General features: G+C 35.0%; 1 long non-coding RNA gene across 2 annotated transcripts in view; it reads right to left on the reverse strand.

The window, feature by feature from the left end:
• LOC110484798 (uncharacterized) overlaps positions 1 to 21,644 on the reverse strand; it is a 31,527-nt gene extending 9,883 nt beyond the window's left edge. Inside the window, exons 1-2 of one of the 2 annotated variants that reach the window (XR_002467820.4) lie at positions 2,862 to 21,644; positions 251 to 377 (exon numbers count right to left, since the gene is read on the reverse strand). This is a non-coding gene — a long non-coding RNA (uncharacterized LOC110484798). Of the gene's footprint in view, positions 1 to 250 lie in introns of both variants that reach the window. The other variant, XR_014952900.1, reaches the window with a different exon arrangement.
• Between the last annotated feature and the right edge of the window lie 733 nt (positions 21,645 to 22,377).

Consider the following 22,377-nt stretch of genomic DNA (forward strand, 5'->3'; position numbering starts at 1 on the left):
TGCTTTCCATTTCATAATATGCCCAACACACATAGACACCAGATAGAAGTATATTATAGTATTTAACAGCAATGAAGAAGAGTTTATATATACAAAATTGAGCTATTTATATATAAATGTGTAGTTCACACAGCCTGTATTTGTCCTTCTTTCAAGGAACCTAGTTAGGTTTTCAACAGATTTTTGTAGCAAAACAACTGCTGTTATATAAATAGATATAAGTTTCAAAAATAGGACCATTTTAACTTACTTTTCAAATAAGAAAACACTGTTGCTGAAGGGACTGCATAGCGCTGCTGAAAGGACAGCTTTGTCTTTGGAAGCAGATCATCTGATATTGAGGTCCTGGGAATGTTCCTGGTTGAAAGCCTTAATCTCTGATAAAAATGAAAACAACAACAACAAAAAAATCATGAAACAGTCATCTTACACACACGAATGCAGACTTGAATCCTTAGAAATCCTGAGAGTGTAGTTCTGAATTAGTGTTTCTCAAAGCACACACAAACGACTGGTTTGTGCACGTTATTCTCTCCAAGTTCACCATGCCAGCCTTTAGCCACTCTGTTCTGCCTCCTTTGCGGGCACGTCCAAGACTGCCCTGGTAGGAGGCATGTGAAAAAACAATTTTTGGTCTGACTATAACCTGTTCTCATTCTTCTCTTTGTCAAAGGCTTTCTAAATACTTGGGCAATTACTCCGAAATGCACTATGCATTTATTCAGGATGCTATTTGCACACATATACATATATTGTCAGCCAAAGCAAGGCTACAAAGCCTGCACACGACCTAAGGCATATGTCTGCTGCACTTGAATATTAACTAGACCTGAGTCAAGCTCAAATTCAAATTCCACAGAAAGGAAAGCTATTGAATAAAAGCAATGAAATATACTTTAATAAAGTTTTACATTCTATGAAATTTTCTGTAAATAGAGTAATTTTGGTTCTCAGATGTTGGAGGCCTGGCTGAGTTAATGCCTTGTGAAGTTTAATCTTCCCTCCATCTTATAGTTCACCTCAGATGGTTATGGTTCATATACTATCACGTTCTTCATTAAATTAAGGCAAACTCTAGAAAGGATTGTGTTCAGATATTGGCATTATAATGGCTGCAAAAATAAAATCTTCACTGTGAAATGGTTTTGAAAGAGAGAAGGGGCTATATATTATCTGCAAGTGTTTGAGCAGAAGCTTATATTTTGGGGAAATCTATTTATAAATCAAGGCCATTGTAGTCCTTAAGTCATATTGACTCTGTTCCGTTGCTTTCTGTATGTCATCTTTTTTTGTTTGTCTGTCTATAAGTTTAATTGCAGATGGTCTATTTTGGGAAAAATAAAAAAGCAAAAATAAAGACTCATAATTTTTTGTTTGTCTATATGTTTAATTGCGGATTGTCTATTTTGGAAAAAAAAAAAAGGCAAAAATAAAGACTCATAATTTTTTGCCAGCTTTTCAGTTTTGTTAATTTGTAATAAAATGAAGCTCTTTTCATTCAGGCCTCAGGATACTTAATGAGAATACTTCTGGTAACTGTCTCTCTATGTCCATCTAATATGAGTGGCAAGAAGACTGTCATCCAAGCACTTGGATATAAGTGACAGCTGTGCATCACTGTGAGCTGATGCATTCCATCAGTCTATCCGAATATGGCATTTGAAAACCAGCATCTCCAGGTATATTCACAACAGCACCTTCTGCTCTCTGTTATTCCAAACAGATATGTGGGCTTACCTGAAGGCACAAAAAATTCCCCAGTTATCAAGAAACTTGACATAGCAAGAACACAAAAGCTCAGGAAGTGAATCTTTTTTTCTCTCTCAATCACAAGCTGAGCAACTGGCTTATGCCCTGGTCCCCTGACAAACTGCCTCTGGCTATGATGGTATTTCTGTTATATCTTCTCAAGGCTCTCTCTGACACTGCTGTGTAGTAACCACTGCAAACAGATATTAACCTTTCCCATATCTTTAAAACTGGTAGACCAAAACATTCTATCTGAGGCTTCTACTGATTCTAATCAAAGTCAAGAGTTTGGCTCTTAAATAGTGAGTGACATTTGGAGCATGCGGGTTTTATGAGGCAAGATGCCAAGACATTCACATCAGCAAAGGTTATTTATTTATTTATTTATTTATTTATTTATTTAATAATAATAATAATAATAATAATAATAATAATAATAATAATAATAATAATAATAATAATAATAACTATGTAACTACAATAATATTTTTTTTTCCAATTCTGCCTGTCTGATCATTATTATACATCACAGATGTGTAGTTTATCACACATAATCAAGAAAAATGCAATGATGTTCAAGTTAGAGACATATATATTTAACCAGTGAGAATTATTAATTTTCATTTTGGGTTCTGAGTGTATTATGAATAGGACCTGTATTACAGGTGGACAGTCACTTCTTACTTAAATATGATTTAATTACTGAAGAATATTAAGTGAATATATTTCAAATTCAGTGCATTTTTCAGTAAAAATACTCATCTATGACATTTAATTGGACTTGTCAGCAGCAATATGTCAAATCATCAGTATATGTGAGACCCCTCCATATTTAAGTAATTTTTGCTGAGTGGTCCAACATTTTATGCTAGGGAATACAGAGGTAAATCAAACTGAATGAGGACATGAACATGCATATGCCTTTTGCTAACTCTCCAAGTACACTTCAGGCTTCATTTGAAATTATTTTTCACATCTCAAAAATAATTTCTTTTTATAAGAAAACACAAAAATTGAATTAATTTGTAAAGTAAACATGGAAGCTTCAGAATTTGTCACATAGTGATGAATAAAAATATATAAGAATAAAAATATATAAATATACAACTTACCCTCATGTTCTAGGATCAGATTCTCACTACTGGATACACTGGAATGTCCTAATAACAAAAGTTAGATAATTAGAAAAAAGTGCAGTTCTGAAATCAAATAGCTTTTCAGATGTCTGAAAGTATTTGCAAAGTTTAATTGTAATGTAACTGCTGTGTGCTCTGATTGTACAGCCCAAATCACATATTTAATACTTAAAAAGTTCTGCTGATGAGTAATGTTCAATATGAAAAATTCATTTTTCTTTCAACCATTTATATGACTGAATGCTGTATGAAAAAAGGTAGTTACATTCCTGTTCATATCATACAAGTAAAAATACATAACTATATTAAAGTAAGATTCTGTAAAGTACTTCACTGGCCTGGCAGATACCACAGTTGCAGCAGTCTGTCCAGATAGTAATTGTGTTCTCCATTATAAACCAGAGTAGAAACCTGGAGACAGAGTTTATTTCCTTGTTACTATTATGTTAGTGATGCCAGGTTGGTTCTCTCTCTATTTAAATTTTCTAAATTATGTATTCTCCATCCTGGGCCATTAACACAATATATCAGTGTAGATATCTGTCATAGTGACCATGAGAAACATTTAGCTAGAAAACTCCAGGTAAAACTATTTGTTTGGATTAATATATTTGGATCTCAAATATAGTGATAGAACTTAGTCTTTCTAATTTCCACTAAATTAAAAAATCCATGTAAATTGAAATATCAAATAATAGTGTTTACAAGATAAACTGATGCAGATTCTTGCTTTACTTTATCACATGCCTTTTCACCATGTCATGTTGTGACTGTAGGAGGAAAAGGCAAAGTGTGCTTCCCCAAACAACACCCTTTCATTTTAAAAACAAAAATTAGCTTTTGTATTTGATGTAAAAGCTCAGTCTAACATAATAGCTGGTCACGCTCATCACTGGGGGAATTATATCTATTTTTGGCACACTGAGTGCTAGAAAATGGGAAACATAGTATCCATCCTTATGGCTTTGTTTTGTTAAATAAAGAAGAAATTAATATTGATATTTCCTTTTAGAATGAGCAATAACAAAGAGCTTTAATGCTGTTTCCAGACCAGTGGAGAGGGTTTGGGAGGAGACCTCAGGGTTACAGTTTTCACACAGCAAATTTAAGAGCAAGAAGCTGATTTGGCAGCTGACTTTCTCCATGATCATCAGGAAATGAATGTACCAACGTTGCAGCTGCTTGGCACAGGTCAACTGGCCATTTTTCCTTTGTTGGAGATTTGCAGCTTTCCAAATCCTCCTCTATCCATGCTAGCACCTCCTCCTGTGCCTGAACACTTCTACTCATGGCAGCTCTGCCCGGGTAGCAATGTGTGCTGGGCAGGTGCCCGAGCTCCTCCCCACCTGGCAGGGGCCAGGCAGGATCCTGGATATGGACATGAAGTGGCTTGTGCAGAACACATCTGGTTGTCCCTGCATTCCCACAGATCTCTCTTTAAGACATCTATTGATGTCTCTTTAAATATGAAAGGCGCTGGCTTCAGAGAGAATTATTTGTAGTAAATGGGGTGAGTACCTACTGATTTTTATGTATAGAAGTTTGAACTAGAGACATCTTAGATATTGAAAACTTCTAAATATCTGAATGAAGATGTCAATAGAGGTGAAGAGGAGGTCACAACACCACTCCTTCAGGTCTCTACCATGGTGACACCACTTAGTCAAAAGGATTTAACTCCCAATACCATAAACATAGGATAGATAATGTAGTGTTCCAAGACAAATTAGGCTTTTCCAGCCTAGGAATACTGGTATTTGTGAATAAAGTAAAAAATTGTGTCATCACTTGAAGTCAACTGCAGGTGTCTGGCACTAAAATAAAATATTCTCCCTGTGTAGCTTAACCCACTGGCAGTCTCAACTAACAAATCAGATAAAAAATGGGAGTCATGACCTTGGAGTGAGGCAGCAGAGCTCGACTGACTAAGCCAATTTAGACCATCTGAGGCCAGTATTCTGTGAAGCTGAAATTGTTCACTTGATTAATGGACCAACTGTCTAGCTCTTATCTCACCTGGACTGCAACCAGTCTCTTTTGTTGTCAAATGCCAGCATGAAGTCCACAACCATGAGTGTCAGTAATTTAACATGCAATGAGCTGAAAAACAGTACCACAATTTTTGCTACCTTGATATATGACCTAAGTGTGCAATTCAATACAAGGCTTGTTATCTGAGTTTTAAATAATATAGAAACACTAGCCTGAGGAGAAGGAAGTGTAAAGGCTGTGTAATCTGTCAGCAGCATCTGTGTTTGGACCACTGACAGAAAATAGAGAAGCAAAACACCGTTGCTGTTTCAATAACAAGTGTAATACTGTGATTCAATGGGGCAGTAGGGGAGATAAAAGGTTATTATTCAATGGTGTATGTTTTTAAATTAATGTGACTAAAATTTATATTGTAATGTATAAAGGAAATTACTTTCACTCAGATAATTTTTTATAATATTGTATTTCTAGATTGCTGGTTTTACATGATAGTACAAATTTTTATTCCCATACTTCCTCCTGGTACACACCAGTGCTAGTAGCTATTTAGTAGTTTAAATAGATTATAGCTGTTTTCACCTTCTATTCAAGTAATTATTAAATATTTAAATGTATGTCTGATGAATTCTACTTATGAACAGAAACATCATAAAAGGGATCTATTTCTAAGCAACATCATCTTACCCAAGCACAAGGAGACACCATTAGTTTGATTTAATTATTTTGTTGACACTCATAGAATTTGTCATAAGTTTCTGATAATATCACTGTACATGAATTCAAACCAAATGGTCACCAGGACTGCTTTTTAGCATCTCTTATTTGAGAACCCAGAATTTGCTCCAGCTACAAGCTTCTATAATGAAGTTGCTTCAATCCTCAGTTACCCACCTGGCATCATTCTGTCAGCAATAGAAAAAGTATATTCCAAAAGATGGTTTAAACTGGCAAAATTACTTTGACAGTTGTGTATAACTAGCATTTGCTGAGTCTGAAAGATCCAATGCCTCCAGAAGAGCAGAAAGCGTCAGGAACAATTCAGTGCTACGTAGGGGCAGATCAGTCCAGGTTAATCAGCTTAATGAATGTTTCACTGTATGACTGAGGAAGATTTTGAAAGTATTATGAAAATGACTTTATAGTAAAGTGCCTCGTTTGAGCCTCTTTGTTAGAATATTTTGAGTTAATTCAGGGTAGCTACACAGACCAAAAATATGAAAAAAATCATATTAGATGAATATACAACTCAGCTTGCAAAAGTGATGAGATATCAACTACATCCTACTACCATCCTCCATCTCCTCTTTTATGGTTTTCCTAAAGTCAGAAATATTATCAAATATTATTTTCATATAAATAAATCTTTTCTTGACATAACATTAGGAGTTTGTCTGAAGCCAGTTACTGTTGTCACAGGCCCCCAACCGGGTAATAATTAGCATTGACTCCGTGATTCACAGAAGGCTGATCAATCTCTTTATTATGCTATACTCATTAAGAAACCCATTGTTTTATAGACAGTTATGATACAGGTGGGCCTAACTGGTTCTCCAGTCCAAGCACCATCACCATTGGCTAATTAAGAAATCAACTTTTGATAAACAGATCTCCAAAACACATTCCCCACGTTCACAATAACATGTGCAGCAAGTGAAGATAAGAATTGTTTCTCATTCTTTTCTTTGATCTTCTTACAGCCTTTCCCTAGGATGATGTCTGGGAAAGTTATGTGTTGCTCTCAGTGGCCAGAGAGCTGCTGCCACAACTTACAAATGTACATATCACAGATAGCCAGATTGAACACTTCAGGAGCCTTTGTAAAACACAGATGTTACCAGTGACCAACATTTTTGCAAAGTCGGAATTGATGCCACCTTTTAAATTCTGTTTATTTCTATGATTAAAATCTGATCAAGTCAAATAGAAATATGGGGTGATTTTTCAAAGTCAAAAACCCAGCTGGATACTTTTAGGAGTTGTCAGTCTTGTGGTCTAATGGAGGTGAGGCTGTTGCATCTTCATGTCCTCAGATCCAACAAGTAGTGAGGCTGAGCATTATACCCAGTAGAGAACAGGCACAAAAAACCATCTGTGTACACACTGCACATACATATACACTGACTGGGACATCTATAAACATACACCTGTTCAGTGTAATGGTCTCCAGCACAGGGCTCAAACACTTCAGCAAGCTGTGTAGAAGTTACACCTGGATCTCAGTCTCCCCAGCTGCTGGCAACTGGGCATATGGGCCCCAAGGTCACAGCCAGGTCCAGGAGCTGGTACAGAACCATGTCTCAAATGTACACACAGGGTGCTCCCAGTGACACCCAGGTCCCAGGGTCTCACTGGCAGACAGCCTGGACTTCCTGGTCTCTCCAGCAGCTTGGTCCTTCAGCTGCATCTTTCCTAGAGACCCATCCATGAACACCCATCGTTCCCAGACTACCAATTTGCTGGCTAGTCCATCTTGGTACTCCTTGTGGTCACACCCTGACCTGCAGCCCACGCAGGGGTGACCTGTGCCTCTTGTCACCATAGCCCTGGCTTTCCCATGCTTGTTTCTCCCCAAGACACTGTGATCCCTCTGTTTGCCAGCCTTTGGCTCATTCCCTAAGCGACCCCTCACAGGACTTGTGCAACCCCCAAGTGCCTGCACCCCAAAACAGCTCTGGTAACCCTGTGGCAATCTGACCTCTCAATCTGAAAACTCAGCCAAAGAGGCCTAGTGGTGGTGGGAATGTGGGGAGACTGAATGGTACTCCTGTGATGGCCATGGGAAGAATATTTATTTGGATTCCTTTTTTTGAAGCTTAATGCTTCTATCAGGCCAGCATATAGCCTTACCATTTTAAGTAATGACCTAAAATTTACTAAGAATTCAGATATTTAAGTACACTTAATACAAATTATTACATTTTCTAACCACACACACAAGGTACAAGAACATGTGTCTCCAGGTAAGCAACCTATGTTAAGATCTTGTTGTCTTAAAACAGTTGTAATAGTTTAGAAATGGTACTCCCCAATTTAGTACCCTCACTAAAAATACTGTGAACATTTCTTTAATTTACTGTGCATTTTCTTCAATGTTAGCCAAGTTAAATTATAGCTGGTTTAAAAAAATGTATTCAGTTGTAAACTTTAAATTTGCAACATTGTTTCTGTCCTTGTTCTCCCTCTGTTAACTATTTATAAAATATTAATAAATTAATTTTCACATTGTGTTTATTTATGGGTTTGAGATACAGGAAAGAAGTAATTTAGATTATTCTTGTTTTCCCATAGGGCCTGAGTATTTAGCTTTAGTCAAGCTATTTCCCAAATCAAGCAGTCATCCGGGAGTTATTTTCCAAAGAAGAAAACTTACCTTCTCAGATAATAATCCAATTTCAGCAGCTGGGGCAGATAGAGCAGTATAAATATCTTCAAAATCAAATACTCAATAAAATCAGAAGACTTGAAAAGAGTCTGTTCTAACTCGATAATCAAAATCTGACTCATGGGAACTTCTTAAAATAAATTTTTCCATGCTACTTTCACTGAAGAAAGACATTTCATTTTTGCTTTCACCAACACTATTTTATTCCATCACCACAAAGTAAGAAACTACATCCCGCTTTCAAGGAACTCTAGCAGTATTTAAGGTGTTCAGAGTCCAATTTACTGGCATCTGCTCAGACAACTAGGGCGATGACAGACCCGAAAGATTATTCTTTTTCCTTATCCACATCTGCTGGGAATCTTTGATGGAAGGAAGTGTGACTTTTATGACATCAAAATAATGAAAAAATATGAACTCTTACAAGTTGTCTAATACCATTTTTGTAACCAGGTAAAATTACACTCCTTACACAGTATCCTTATTGGATTCACAGATAACAACATGGTACTATAGAGCCCTGCAAAACCTCAGCACCAAGGGAGATGCTCTTACCAAACATGTGCCTACCTGGGTGTGTTACTTGTGTGCACCTGCAGCAGAGGAAAATCTCCCAGAAGTAGTGAAGAAAAATCTGAACACAAGAATTCACTTTAGAGAGAAATGCAATTGCCAGTTTGGGAAATTATGTAAATCTCGTGTTAATTACTTATCTCCAGAATTTCACTCATATATTTCATTAAATATCTACTGTTAATTTTTTTTTTTTAAATTAGAATACTTAGATAAAAGTGCCTGGCTGTTACTTGGAAATAAGATGAATATGCATTACAATCTTATTGTTTCTATGCCAGCTAAATGAAAAGGAGTCTTTTCTGTTGCTCAGGTATTTATTAAAGAGATCTGAAGAGACACCTCAGATTACTCAAACCTCTTTACTTTTACAAATTAGCCATATTTTTTGTCATTCAGGAAACTGTTGATCTACTATACAGTGTGACAATGATTTTAAAAAATCCTTTTCAATGAGGGAAAAAATCTGCTTTGCTTAGTATATTATTCTTTCATCTTTATCATTTTTATCTTTATCTTTATTTATGTTGATCTCAGTTGATCTCAGTTGATCTCAATCAATATGAATGACTGAATTCTAACTGCAAATATAGGAACATTAATTCTTTTAGGATGGCAAACATGCTCACAGCCTTGTAATTTCATTAGTAAAGAAAGAGGTTCTTCTGATTAAAACAGTAAAGCCATTTTAAATTAAAACTTTAAAGAAGGGAAACCCAGACAATCAGGACTTTTGCATCGAAGGTTGCTACCAAAAATTTATCTTTAAAAGCTAAAGAAATCCTTTCACATTCAAATTTCCACTGTACATTTATATGCAAATACAAAAAACATAAAAGTTTTTCATCCAAAGACTCCCAAGGCCAAAATTAAAAATCAACAATCAATAAGTAGACACCAGTAATGAGGTATTTATGAGGAATCCATAAGACTTATTGAACAGAGGGATGGCTCATGAATTTCAAAAATGTTAAAGGTGAAATGGTACTCATAATGAAAAGAGGGTTACTTTGCATACAGATACTTGACTGTGATCAGACCACTGCAATACAGACTGATACCCTGGATTATCCAAAAAGTTTTGGTGGAGGCACCAGAACAAGTAGCGCTCCCAAAAGGCTTTATACAGTCAGGAATAGAGAACACAACAGAAAGTTTTATTTTATGCAGACAGAAAAGGTGAAAAAAAAGCAATGTTAAGCTACCTCCGTGACAGAAATTTCCAAAAGCAACTAAATTTAAATACAGACTAAAAAAAAGTAAAACACTATTCCTGTTTAAAATATAGCACAAATTAGAACAGGAGCCAACCTATGATTTCCTATACATTTCAACTCAGTGTTGCCAGTTTCAAATGAATGATCTTGGTTAGCATATCAAAATCAAAACACATGCATATTCACTTTAAATTGTCAAGGCTAAACAACCCTGCCATTCTGTACATTATTTTTTAGCATGTACAATCTGCTCAGCTGAAATACAGTTTACAAAATTTATTTCAGTAAAATGAGAAATAAATCTGTTTTCAAACTTTATTATTCAGTTTAAAATCATTACAATGATGTCTTTGTAAAGTTAACCACATTTTAAATAAAATTAGATTCACACATCACGTAGCACTAAAACAGTTTCATCATTCTTCCTCTTGTGGTACTTCAAAAGATAGAGGGGTGAGCTCCTTTATCTATATCTAGTTATAAGCTTCTAAGGATCTCTTTGGATGAAGGTCAGTGGCAAGTTTCATTACACAAAAGCTAGATTATTTATCTGCAAAGTTTGCTTCATGAAGCAAATCAATAAAAACTTGGTAAACTCTTCAGTCATTTACATTTCAATACTGTACAGCACAAAGGCATTTCTTTACAATAATTGATCTTTATGTATTTTCCATGCTTTTCTATTTTATAACTCAATATAAAATTTTAACATGAAGCAGAGAGTTGAATTATTGAAAGTCAGTGCCTACATGAACAATATATAATAATATGCAAATTTTTCTGTCCTGAATTTTGTTTGATGAAAAAGCAGATTTCCATATCATTTTCCAGCTTTGCTAACATTTGGGTTTGTGGGGCTTTAATGGAATAATGCAATTATCAAAACAGAAAAAACTGCAGGTTCACTTTTGCTGAATAGTTTTGGATACTGTGCTTAAGGTACTCTGTCCATGTGTGTCTAGCTCACTCCAACACTTCCAAGTAAACATCCTCAGAGCTTCCTGCTCTGTCTCCGTAGCAACATCTCCTCTTCAACTTAAATAATAAAAAAGTCTAAAATTCAATATACAAGTTGCATAAATACCTCACTTGTTTAATGAGGAATGAATTGCAGAGGTATTTTATCATGTGTTGTCATATAGCTGTGCTAGACACTGCTATCTCCTGAGAAATATAAACTTGAGAGGTGCAACTGATAAAAACAAAACAAAATTCATGCACAAGAATTTATTTACACCTGTATTATCAGTGAATTTACTTCATGATCAGCTCAGAAAATATTACTGATGATTCAGTGATGTTAGCATGGTAGCAGATAAGATTAATATGTACAGAGGAATTTGAGGACAACTCACAGAAACATCTAATCCCAAAGACCATGATCAACTATCTTCATTAAATTAAGCACATTTATTTCCCCTAAAAATTTGGTTGTCAATAAATTCTTTTAAAGGTTATGACTTTTTTTTCCTCTTTGTTTGTTGGTTTGGGGTTTTTTATGCTTTTTTCTTTCTTTTAGCTGAGTTTTTTTAGAAAAATGAAGCTATAAAAACTGTTTATCTCCAATACTTAAGGTGGATAAATACTCTTTATAGTGTGAAAGTTAGAATACTCCTCTGGATTAGTGATCATCTGGATGTTCCTGTTGAATTGACAAGAAATGATGGAATAAGTGTCTTTTCTTGTCCCAAAGAAGACTGAAACATATCATGAGTTGATATTTCTACTAGCACTACTAATACAAAATATTTTAATGAAAATATTTATGTTTAACAAACCCTAGTTTTATGAGAGTATACTGAAAATTACATCACTGTAATGATTTCTTACCCTGTCTAGTTGCAAATTTTAATATATATTCTGTTCAAGGATAAAGACAGTGTTACCCCAGAGAAAACTGCTCTGAAATAACAGAAAGAGCTTGCACTTACTATTTTATCCAAGTTTGTCTCTAATATTGCAGTAACAATTGAAATTGCTGGTCTACAATATCAGTAGCAAATTGCATATGATTGGTATCTACTACAATGATTTATAAGTAAGAGTCCCCATGAGCTTAGCAACTATGAGTGTTACTTTGAAATACAAATTGTTTACACTGCCCTGGCTGAATATTCATTTCTGATCTGTCAGATTGTAGAGTATTATTTGAAAGAAATGCCTTAATTTACTATTGAGAGGAGGATCACAGTGTCAGAAGGAAGAGATGACCGTGGACTACTCAAGGTGAAAAAACAACTGAATGTTTTTTTGTGGATTTCACAGCACTCCTCAGGGTAGGAGAAAAGATCTTTTTTCCAGGTATGCTCTTCTGGCATGCTTTCACTGTGCAACTTCATGGTTTCTGAAGGAATTTATATTTTATTCCATCCTAATTGCCACAGAAGACCTGCTTTTAAATAAAATGCCCCGTAAACTTACTGTTAAGTTGTATTTAAAGCAAGTGTGCCTTCAAGGTGTGCTTGCAGCACTTTCTTAAATGACAGCATTTATTCTTTCCTGATTCTCTTTGATATATTTCTCATTGGTGTACTGTTCAACCCCATTGTTTTGGCTGAGCAAAAGAATGGATGTGCATTCCAAGTGCTACAGGACTTGTTACTGGTTATATAACATGCCATCTAACTCAGAGTGGATTTAGTTGTGATCTTTTATGACATATTTTTAGCTGAAAAATACAACATACCCAGTTTTCATGTTTGTACAGTAGCATAATAAGCATAAAAATGTTTTAATTTTTATTTGATGGAACACTTGATATGATCTTGACTTTATATTTTTTTCCATAAACCAAACAAGGGGAATCCTAGTCTTCTAGAAGTTAAGTCACCAAGCTTGATGATAGAATTATTCAAAAATTTTAAGATAAGTTATTGTCTGGACAAATAGAGCTCAAGTTCTATGAAAGGATTTTGATTGGTCTTTTAAGGGAATAATCAATAACTATTTTGTTAGTCCAAAATTGGTTGCAAACTAATAAATCAGTGTACTGAACAGCTTCTAGACTGAAAAGATCCTGCTTTGAGTGTGCTTAATATTTAATATTTGGAGTCAAATATCCTGGAGCGTCCATTAGGTGACTATAGAGATTAAAAAAAAAAAAAAAAAAAAAAAACCACAACCACCAAAAAACAAAAAACAAAAAACAAAACCCAAAACAGCTTAAAAAACCCCCAAAATCCAAACGCTAATGGAACATATTTCCTACCCAAAAGTCACAATGAAAATTAGAACTGTGCAAAATTTTTTTAAGCTGCTTTAATGTTGCTGGCTGTGATTTTCCCAGATATTTTTCTGAATAATGGAAGGCAAGTATGTAAAAAAAACATGAGCTAAATGAGTATGAAGTTTTTTGTTAAGGCACATTCTTGAATACATTAGAACACCACTGATGCTCATATTACATTTTATGCAATTTCTAACCTTTAAAGGGTAACAGAAGAGATTTATGTGATACAACAGCAGGGTGTTTTAGTCCCATTGTTCTTTATATTCTGATGCTCTCACAAAAAGTAGGATAAAGTTTAAAGCTTAGTATTGATTGAAATTTCTCTTTGCCAGGCCCAGGAAGCAAAGATGGCAGATAATGTCAGCAGCTACAGTGACATTTTGCTCTGGGGTGAGCTGTATCTCTTGACTTAAGATGATTTGCATGCACCTAGTTTGAAAATATTCAGGAGACATGGGACACACTTGCTAACAGATTTGAAGGGCACTTTCACTGAGAATTTCTGTGGTCATAAAACAGAGCAAACACAAGGTCATTTTTGATGTAGGAATTGAGGAATGCAGATGTGACCTTAATGAGGATTTTAGTAGAAAACAAGACATGCAGTGCTCATGCTGACAAACTGGCTGGTTTCAAAACCAGGTTTAATCAAAATATTAATCATTCTACACAGATTTAATTAAAAGTTGCACTGTTCTCTTAAACTCTAGATAATGGTGTAATTTTGTGAGTTGACAAAAATAAATATTAAGAAATACAGGTGAGTTATTCAATGGGCTGATTTAAATTATTACCCGCTAGTAAAGCAAAAAATGTTGACAAAGCTTAAAGCATAACAACCAAAATTAAAAATTAAAGTTACTGCAAAGTAAAAGAAGGACATGTTTTCATAGCTGAAACACAATCTGTTCTGAGTCCACAATTCACAACAGGTATTTCCAATCATAATTAATTTCTTTTATGGTGAAGCGTCTGCAAATGTATCATATGGATAGGGAGAACTAAGAAGAAGCTCAGCTTTAAGTATTGCATTGCCCACAAGTATTTATCTTCCACTTAATAATCAACAAGAAAAAAAAAATTAAGATGTTTTCTTCTTGAGGGGATAATAAATAATCTTACTAAATGGTCAGGCCCAGAAACAAATTATCTTTGAAACCTCCAGAAATTCTTAGAACAACACATAAGAAAACAATTAAACATTGAAGGCTTATAATAGGTCTTAAAGTGCTTAAATCAGTCATTCAGTCACTACAAATAGGGCTGGGCTTACTACTGAGGCTTCAGTACATCACAAACTTCAGCTCTAAATTGAAATTTATTATAGGAAACATGGAGCTGCTATAGGAGAGGGAAAGTAGCAGTTTTCAGAAAGGAAAAATAAGATGAGAGTCAGTACCAAAGAGGTCTGGAGCACTGTCAGGTTTTCAGATGAGATTCAGCTCTAAAAGAAATGGGGTTCACTGAACTATGCAACCTGCTATTAAACCCCCAACACTTTTAATATAGCAAAACAAGAAATTGATCTGGATTTTTGGGTACTCACTCAGACCATAATAATCGACAAATAATTTAAAATATTAATCTAGCTCCCAGTCAAGCAGAAAAAACAATATATTAGTGTTATGAAAGTGTCATTGGATTACACTATTATTTACTATTCTCTTCCAAATTCTTTCAATATAAAAGAAGGTAAATCAAGGAAGACATGGAAGCACATACAAAAAATGAAATTGCTGATGAAAGTGAGGCTCTTTCCAGATAGTTGGAGATTTTCTCTCCTTGACCTGCAGCAGAAGTCAGATTTTGAAGCAAAGTGGTTCCCTGAAAGATAGGACAAAGTTCCCAAGAAAAGTCTTTTTTACACCAATGTTATCTTCTACTTCCACGGACAAAGCAGCAAAACAGTCAGAAGGCTGTGTGAAGGAACTACCAACTGCTGGTCCCAGAGCCTCACTTTAGCTAGCCTGATTTAATGGCACAAGTTCCCTTTCATCCTTTCACACCAGGCACTGAGGCCGTTGTGGTTTGCAGAGCATGGGTTGCTAAAGTGAAAAGTGCAGAGAGGAGCCTCAGCACTTCACAGTGTAAGAATGACTTAAAATTACAGAGAAAAGAACAGGATGGCATTTCTTGGTGGTGAATAAAGTTAGGTGGGGCAATGAGACCTTCCAGTAGACCAGAAGTTGGACTGAAAAACACTTCTATTTTATATTTTAAGAATGACAGGGCAGTTTTTTACCACCTGGAATCTCTGCACATTTCTCCAGAGGAAGAAAGGTGTTAGCAAATAACAACAGGTATAAATTACTGTCAGACCAAAATAAAATCTTTTTTCTTTTTTTTTTCTCCCCAGTTTTCAAGCATGCAAGCAATATCACAATGTGCATAAAAAGATTTACTAGAAAGAACATAAAAAGATGGGAAAGATGTGCTAAAATGTATTGAGTGTAGAAATATTGTAATTTTTCTGTTTTGTGAAGTAATTTCTTTAAAGAATAATTGAAAAACAATACATGCAGTACATTTCACAAATTAGGAATATCTGCTGAATGCCAAGATCTGTGCTTTAAATTTTGGACCTGGGCTACAGCTGTTTTTTAATACCAGTTTTGCATGTAACAAGATATGCTCTGCAGACAGTTTCTGTTTACTGCCTCAGATATAGATAGATAGATAGATAGATAGATAGATAGATAGATAGATAGATAGATAGACAGAGAGATAGATGTGATAAATTGTATATATTTTATGTGTATGTACACTTGGAATTTTATAGGTTTGAATGTCATATTAAACCAGTCACAAACCCCTTATTTACAACACACTGAGAAGTTTAACAAGATAAAAATGCCATGAAGTGCTTGATTTCTAGGTGTTGGATGTAGTAGCATGAAAGATACTTTTGCAAAAGTCCATCACCTAACCTATATTTATTGACTTCAAACTTCATTCAAAAATAGTTAGTCCTGCAGATATCTGAAAGTATTAACAGCTGTTACTTGCTGATTTCATTCTGTTGAAAGAGCCTTTTACATGAATTTGTGTTTGTACTGTTTCCATCAAAACAATGTGTAAGTATCAACTTTAATCACAGCAGCACAAAGCAGGAGCCCATTTAAAGTATGACCAAAAAGAAATTATATATATAACTATTAAATGTTACATAATAGCTGAATTTAAATATTGTGCATATATAGCATGAGAGGTCATAACTAGGTAGTAAATATCCATAAATCTTCCTGAGAAACATCCAGAGAAGCAGGAAAACAATAGATTTAATAACAGAAAATGTGATATCTCCAGTTTTCTTCAGTCAGTATCTCTGGTTCTTCTATCAGTTGCTATTTACCAGGGGACAAAACATGCAAACAGGTTAAAACTATGGTGTATCACTGGGCCTTTGCAAAGGCTGTAGAAGTATTGTAAGGAAGGTACACAAGGACAGGTTAATCATTGATGCAGAAATATTGGACAGAAGTTGATCTACTTGTGTTTGTTCTGGTTGCAGAGGGAAATGCCGAGTATTAACACCCTGGTAGTTGCATATGATCCTGTTGTGGAAGATCTATTATTGACATTTGAACAATAGTTTATTGATGTATAAATGATTGTTAATTTTAGTTGCAAAAGCTAAATGAAAGAGAAAATGGTAAGAAAGAAGAGATGTCTTTTATCTATACTGCTGATTATTCTTAAAATAAGTTTCCTCTAGAACTTCTGTGTGTGTGACCACTTTCCAGTGGGAGGTTCCTGATTTTTGTTTTTGATATCAACTGAAGTTTGTACCTTGCTATGACAGCTTTTTCTTCTCAGTAAAGTTCAGCTCTAGACTTTTAAATAGAAGGACAAAATACAATTAGCTCTACAACGTTTTATACCAGTTTTATATGTTATTATCTTACTTCACAATGAGATTATAATAAGGACCCTGAGGTATTTATTTGGTGAAGAGAAATATGATCCTATTATAGAACCTATTTTTCTAAGTGGCTGTGGAAATTATGAAAGCTCAGTAAATTCAGATTCAAGTAATGTTAAGGAGAAAAAGGATCATCGGATTAGGTTAGAACTGTGTACCACTAGCCAGTACAGTCTATCAAGTTAACCTTCTGATTCCTAGTTATATTTTATCACACATTTCTTGCAATAAATGCCTAAATCACAATATGAAAATCTGCAAATTGCATTTAAATTATTACTGCGATGCTGCTAGTGCTGAGACCTCAGGGCAGCAACTGTCATGCTTGTTTTGCCTCTGCTGAATAGTCCAAGCAAAAAGTCACCACCATGGTCTCAGTAGCTATTTTTATCTTGATAAGCATTAACAGGGTATTGGGGGGGTTATACTCTTAAAAAATACCACCTTTATCCTTATGGATTTTCAGCTGAGAGTGGAAAAAAGAACCAGATTCAGACAACTGGACTGGTGCATTGTAGAAATGACTCAATATATTAATGTATTAATTATTTTCTGTTTTGTTAAACTTAGCTTAAATAAAATTGCTTCATGTTCATCAAGCTTCTTTTTGCCCACTGGCATAGAAATTTCAATTAAAAGAGAAATCCACAGTAACCTTCGCTGAGGTGAATATAAGACAGTAATTAGTGTGTATTAATGTTGGAACAAATTTTAAATTCCACCAAGTTTTAATGAGGGCTTTACCAACAACATTATGTGGCAAGTCTACTGACTGGGTTATTCTTTAAAAGCAGCAGTACAAAATGCAAGTCCAGCTCCAAGACTCCAATCCCAGGATTTATATGCATCACCATTTGCTACCTTTTAATTTCTCACCATTTACTCTATATGTAAGAGATTAGTTAGCCTTAATTACAGAAAAATATCCTGCAGTCACTTTGATGTCTTTTTAAGGATGATTACTGACTGAATTTATATTCTTTGAGCACTTTTCAAAAGGAAAGTTTAGTTCAACTATTACCCCTAAGATGCAGCCTCACTGCAGTCCTTTAAAGTCTATGTGTGTGTAACTGATTTTTCTCTCTTTAGAAGCAGTAAATACCACTACTTAATGTCAAATAATTTAGAGATGAAGACAGGATCCTGAAATAAATAATCTCACAAAGCTGCTTCTCTTCTTTTTGTCCAGGCACAATAATGAAAACTCTCATTCCACTCAAGTGCCTTAAAGACAACATTCAGAAAAATGAAATTTTTAAATCCAGGTTAATTTGTCTCCCATAAATCAAAAAACATACTGATTCCGTAACATGGATGATTAAGTCCCAGTGCACAAAGTGAACAAATAATTTGTGAAAAAGCAGGCTTAACAATTACAAAATAATAATATATTGTGATACAATAAGTACAAAACATCTCTATTTTTGAATGATGCTGAATTGTATGATATATGGAAGATAATAATTCCCACATGGATCTAGTGATCCTCTCCAAAAAGTATCCTTACAAGATTAATCCAAAAAAACTGTGCTAAAAAAGTGCTAGTTAACATCTCTTTTTTATCTTAAACAGGTCACATTCAGTCTTTCTACTTAGAAAAGCTATATATTGAGAAAACAGATCTCTCTCAACTTCCTATATGCTTGATTTTACTCTGTATGCACCAAAGAGTAATTCTGTGTAGCCATATTATTAGCAAATATTTTAAGACATCTCAAAATTAGTGCTATAAAAAAGTCTCACAGACAGAAATTCCTGCTACTAGAAGACCTCTGGCCTAATTTTCAGGTCTAAGAGCTCATCTGGTAAGACTCATTCAGGACACATTTTGGGATAGCTTAAATTGCCCCAGTGCCCACTGGATATATACATTAGTAAGAGTTCTTCAAGTGCTTTTTACTTCCTGTAAATGAAGCACTAGAAGTTTTGTACAAAGAATATTGAATTTTACAAATTAAACTAGAATAAGCAAATAAAGTTTTTTGTAAGATCCACAACCAAGTAATATGAAAAAAAAAAAATTGTTATAATTTTCACTAAGTTATAAAATATTTCATGTGTCCCCTCATGTAGTAGTCTTTTATTTTGTTCTTCAGTAGTAGGTTTTAAATATTCCTTGTACATTCCTTGCACATTCCATGTGCCCCATTTGTTACCATTTGGAACCATTCCCCAGTGGTTCAGTCTTGAGTTGTTTACCCCAAGATTCTCCTGCCAAGTGTCTGTCAATCGCCTTGTACCTCCTTTGTTCCCTTCTGGAATGTTCCCTGTCCTTCATCCCTTCCTCGAAGCAAGATTGGGGTGCAGGGCTTGCTCCTTCCCCTTGGTGGCTTCTATTGGATAGCCCTTACCTTGCACGCCTCCCCTCATGCCTTTCTATTGGTAAAAGGCTGTGTCCTCCCGTTATTCCCGCCTCTCCTTAAAAGCAGCTTTTTCCCTCAGTTCTTGCCACGTGTTTCTGAATCCTATGGGGAATAAAACTCCCTTGGAACTCAAACAAGTGACACTTCTCTATTCCTTTGCCTGGTTTCTCTCACTGTGCTGCTGCTGTGCTCCCCATGCCACAGCCACGTGCTGCAGGGAGCTGCAAGCCCTGCCCGCACCGCCAGCCAGGGGGACTCACTGAAGATCCAGGGGTGTCACCCTATTCTTTTGAGAGTTTTAAAATTCATTTAAAAGTCTCAATGCCTTCTGATATTTACATATTTCTACCAAATTTTCTCACACTGTTCATATAAACAATGGTTGTTTTGAATTCTTCTTTGTGGGTGGAGAGAATTGACAGCCACACTGTTGGTTTGACCAGCGTGGTTGGAGAGGTGGCAGTTTCACCCTCCAATCCACTGTCACTTTTGCTATTGTATATATAGTGGAGTCAGAAAATAAAGTTTGCTTTTTGGGGTTCTTTTTCTTTCTTTTTACATCTAGCCTGCTTCTGTGAATTATTTCATGACTCAGGGGCAGCCACTCTCATAACTGCCCACCCGTCTCCAGGAGTGAGCTGGCTGGAGAACATCTTCCCTGTGACCGCAGCATGCAGATATACCCTCATGTTCTGTATTTTTACAAGAGAAGAGGGTTTTTAATAGATGTGTGGGTGGGTGGATATTTGGGGGGAGTGTGTGCTAAAAGAGCAGTCAGCAGTTATCCTTTTTACCTTTCATTTAATCCCAAGCTATTTCAGCCAAGCAGAGTCAAGATTGAAGTGCGTGAGTATCTTGTACATTTAGTATTTTGTTTCTTTTTATATTAGGTTTTGTTCCACAGGTAATTTTCCAAATAACCACTATTATTTTGTTCTTTATTTGTATATTTTACTTTATTAATTTGTGTAATTAAAGGGCTAGCAAAACTTTTTAAAATCAAATATATGTGTATTTCCTCATGTCCCATGCCATCAGTTCTGAAAAGGGCAATGTCAACACTGATACCTGAGTGTGAGAGGCAAAAAAGATGAACTAAGAAATTCTCTATAGTTTGTTGCAGTTATATCCCACAGAAAGAACAGACAGTACTGAATGCACAAAATATTTCTTTTTATGTATGTATGAGTTTTGGTGGAGATACCAAAGTTATTTTGTTGAACTGTGAATTAGAACTAATTAGAGGGTCTTAGCATATTCACCTTCATAAAAACCCCACTAGCACTTGCTACTTGGCTTCCGTACCATAGGAATGCATAAAATTCAAATCCACATATTTTTGAAATGACATTAGGACCTTGTCAAGCCAGATAGTTATAGCAGAATACAGAGGTCAGTGTATTATACATAATATTATATATATATATATATATATATTATTACATATACACATCTATAGACTTTATATTCATTCACCTTGCTATAGTCCAAAACATCAACCACATTATCCAGAAAAAGTGAAATTCAGCCGTACACACTCAAGTTGCAAATATGCAAAGAGAAATAGGAAAAACTCTTCCATGCACATGTTTTAGAAAAGAGCAGACAATTGTTTACCACCAGGCTGCTTCAACAGATGTCTTTACTCAGTTTTATGATATCTCCTGTGCAGCCAGTATATTGTCACTGAGTTATTATGTCAATCTGAAATCAATTTACATCTCACATTGTTTAAATGCTCACATATAATCTTAGGCAATTTATGCCTAATTTTGTGTAATAGACTCAGATCTGCCAATCCCAGGTTTTGGAGATGATACTTAGGGATAATTCACCTGTTATCATTTTTACTTCCAGAAGGGAAGCATAGTTTCAAAGGTTGGAATCTGAGTTTTCATAACTTTGTGAAGTTCATTGTGCTCCTCAGCTTTGAACATGTATTTTATCTTAACTTCATTAATAATTTCAAGAGGCAAGATAAATTCTCTGGTCTTAATTCAATCTGCTGCTGATAACCAGCTATATTTTACATAACCAACATTTGGAGCAATCTACTGAGATTTCTATTTCAGCCTGGAAGAATGACAATCCCAAAATATGCATATGGTACTTTTTGGTTCTTCCCTTCTCTGACTTCTGCTGTATTTCACACAGCTCAAAATCCCACAAAGTGGATTCTGTAGGAAGGCAAGAATAGAAGAACCTGCTTATCTTAAGATCTCTGAGCTTATTTCAGATTTATACTTAGTGTTTGGAGTCATCATTTAAAATTAATCCTTTTAATATTTTTGCTCCAGTCTTCTTTCTCCAAATAAGCTAACACTTTCCAGAGTTTCATGTCCCATATGTTTTCCTGAATGACTGTGACCCTCTCTTTATTCCATTCACAACAAATATCTTAAGAGAGTGGTAACAGTGTTTCCAAGATAGGCAGAATAAAGGCAGCCTTGTTTACAGAGCTCTGATGCAGAGCTTTTCTGACCTACAAAAGAAACTTTGAGCAGCAGTAGGATGATCATCTATTTCTCCCTGGCAGAATAATATGGAAGGCAACTTTTAAAATTATTATTATTGATGATGATTATGATGATGAGGATGATGATGATGATGATAATAATAATAATAATAATAATAATAATAATAATAATAATAGTCACAGAAGACATTTATCTTGGAAAAAAAAAGAAATACCAAAAGTGTAAATCAGAGCTGGATCACTTACATTTTTCATATCTCAGAGTCTTCCTCTAAAGTCAGCAATAATCTTTCTTCATTATACTAAACCTTCTAAAGAGAAAGATGGTTCTGTTAGTT

Source organism: Lonchura striata, chromosome 2 (genome assembly GCF_050655825.1).
Source record: "Lonchura striata isolate lonStrDom1 chromosome 2, ASM5065582v1, whole genome shotgun sequence".
Taxonomy (NCBI): domain Eukaryota; kingdom Metazoa; phylum Chordata; class Aves; order Passeriformes; family Estrildidae; genus Lonchura; species Lonchura striata.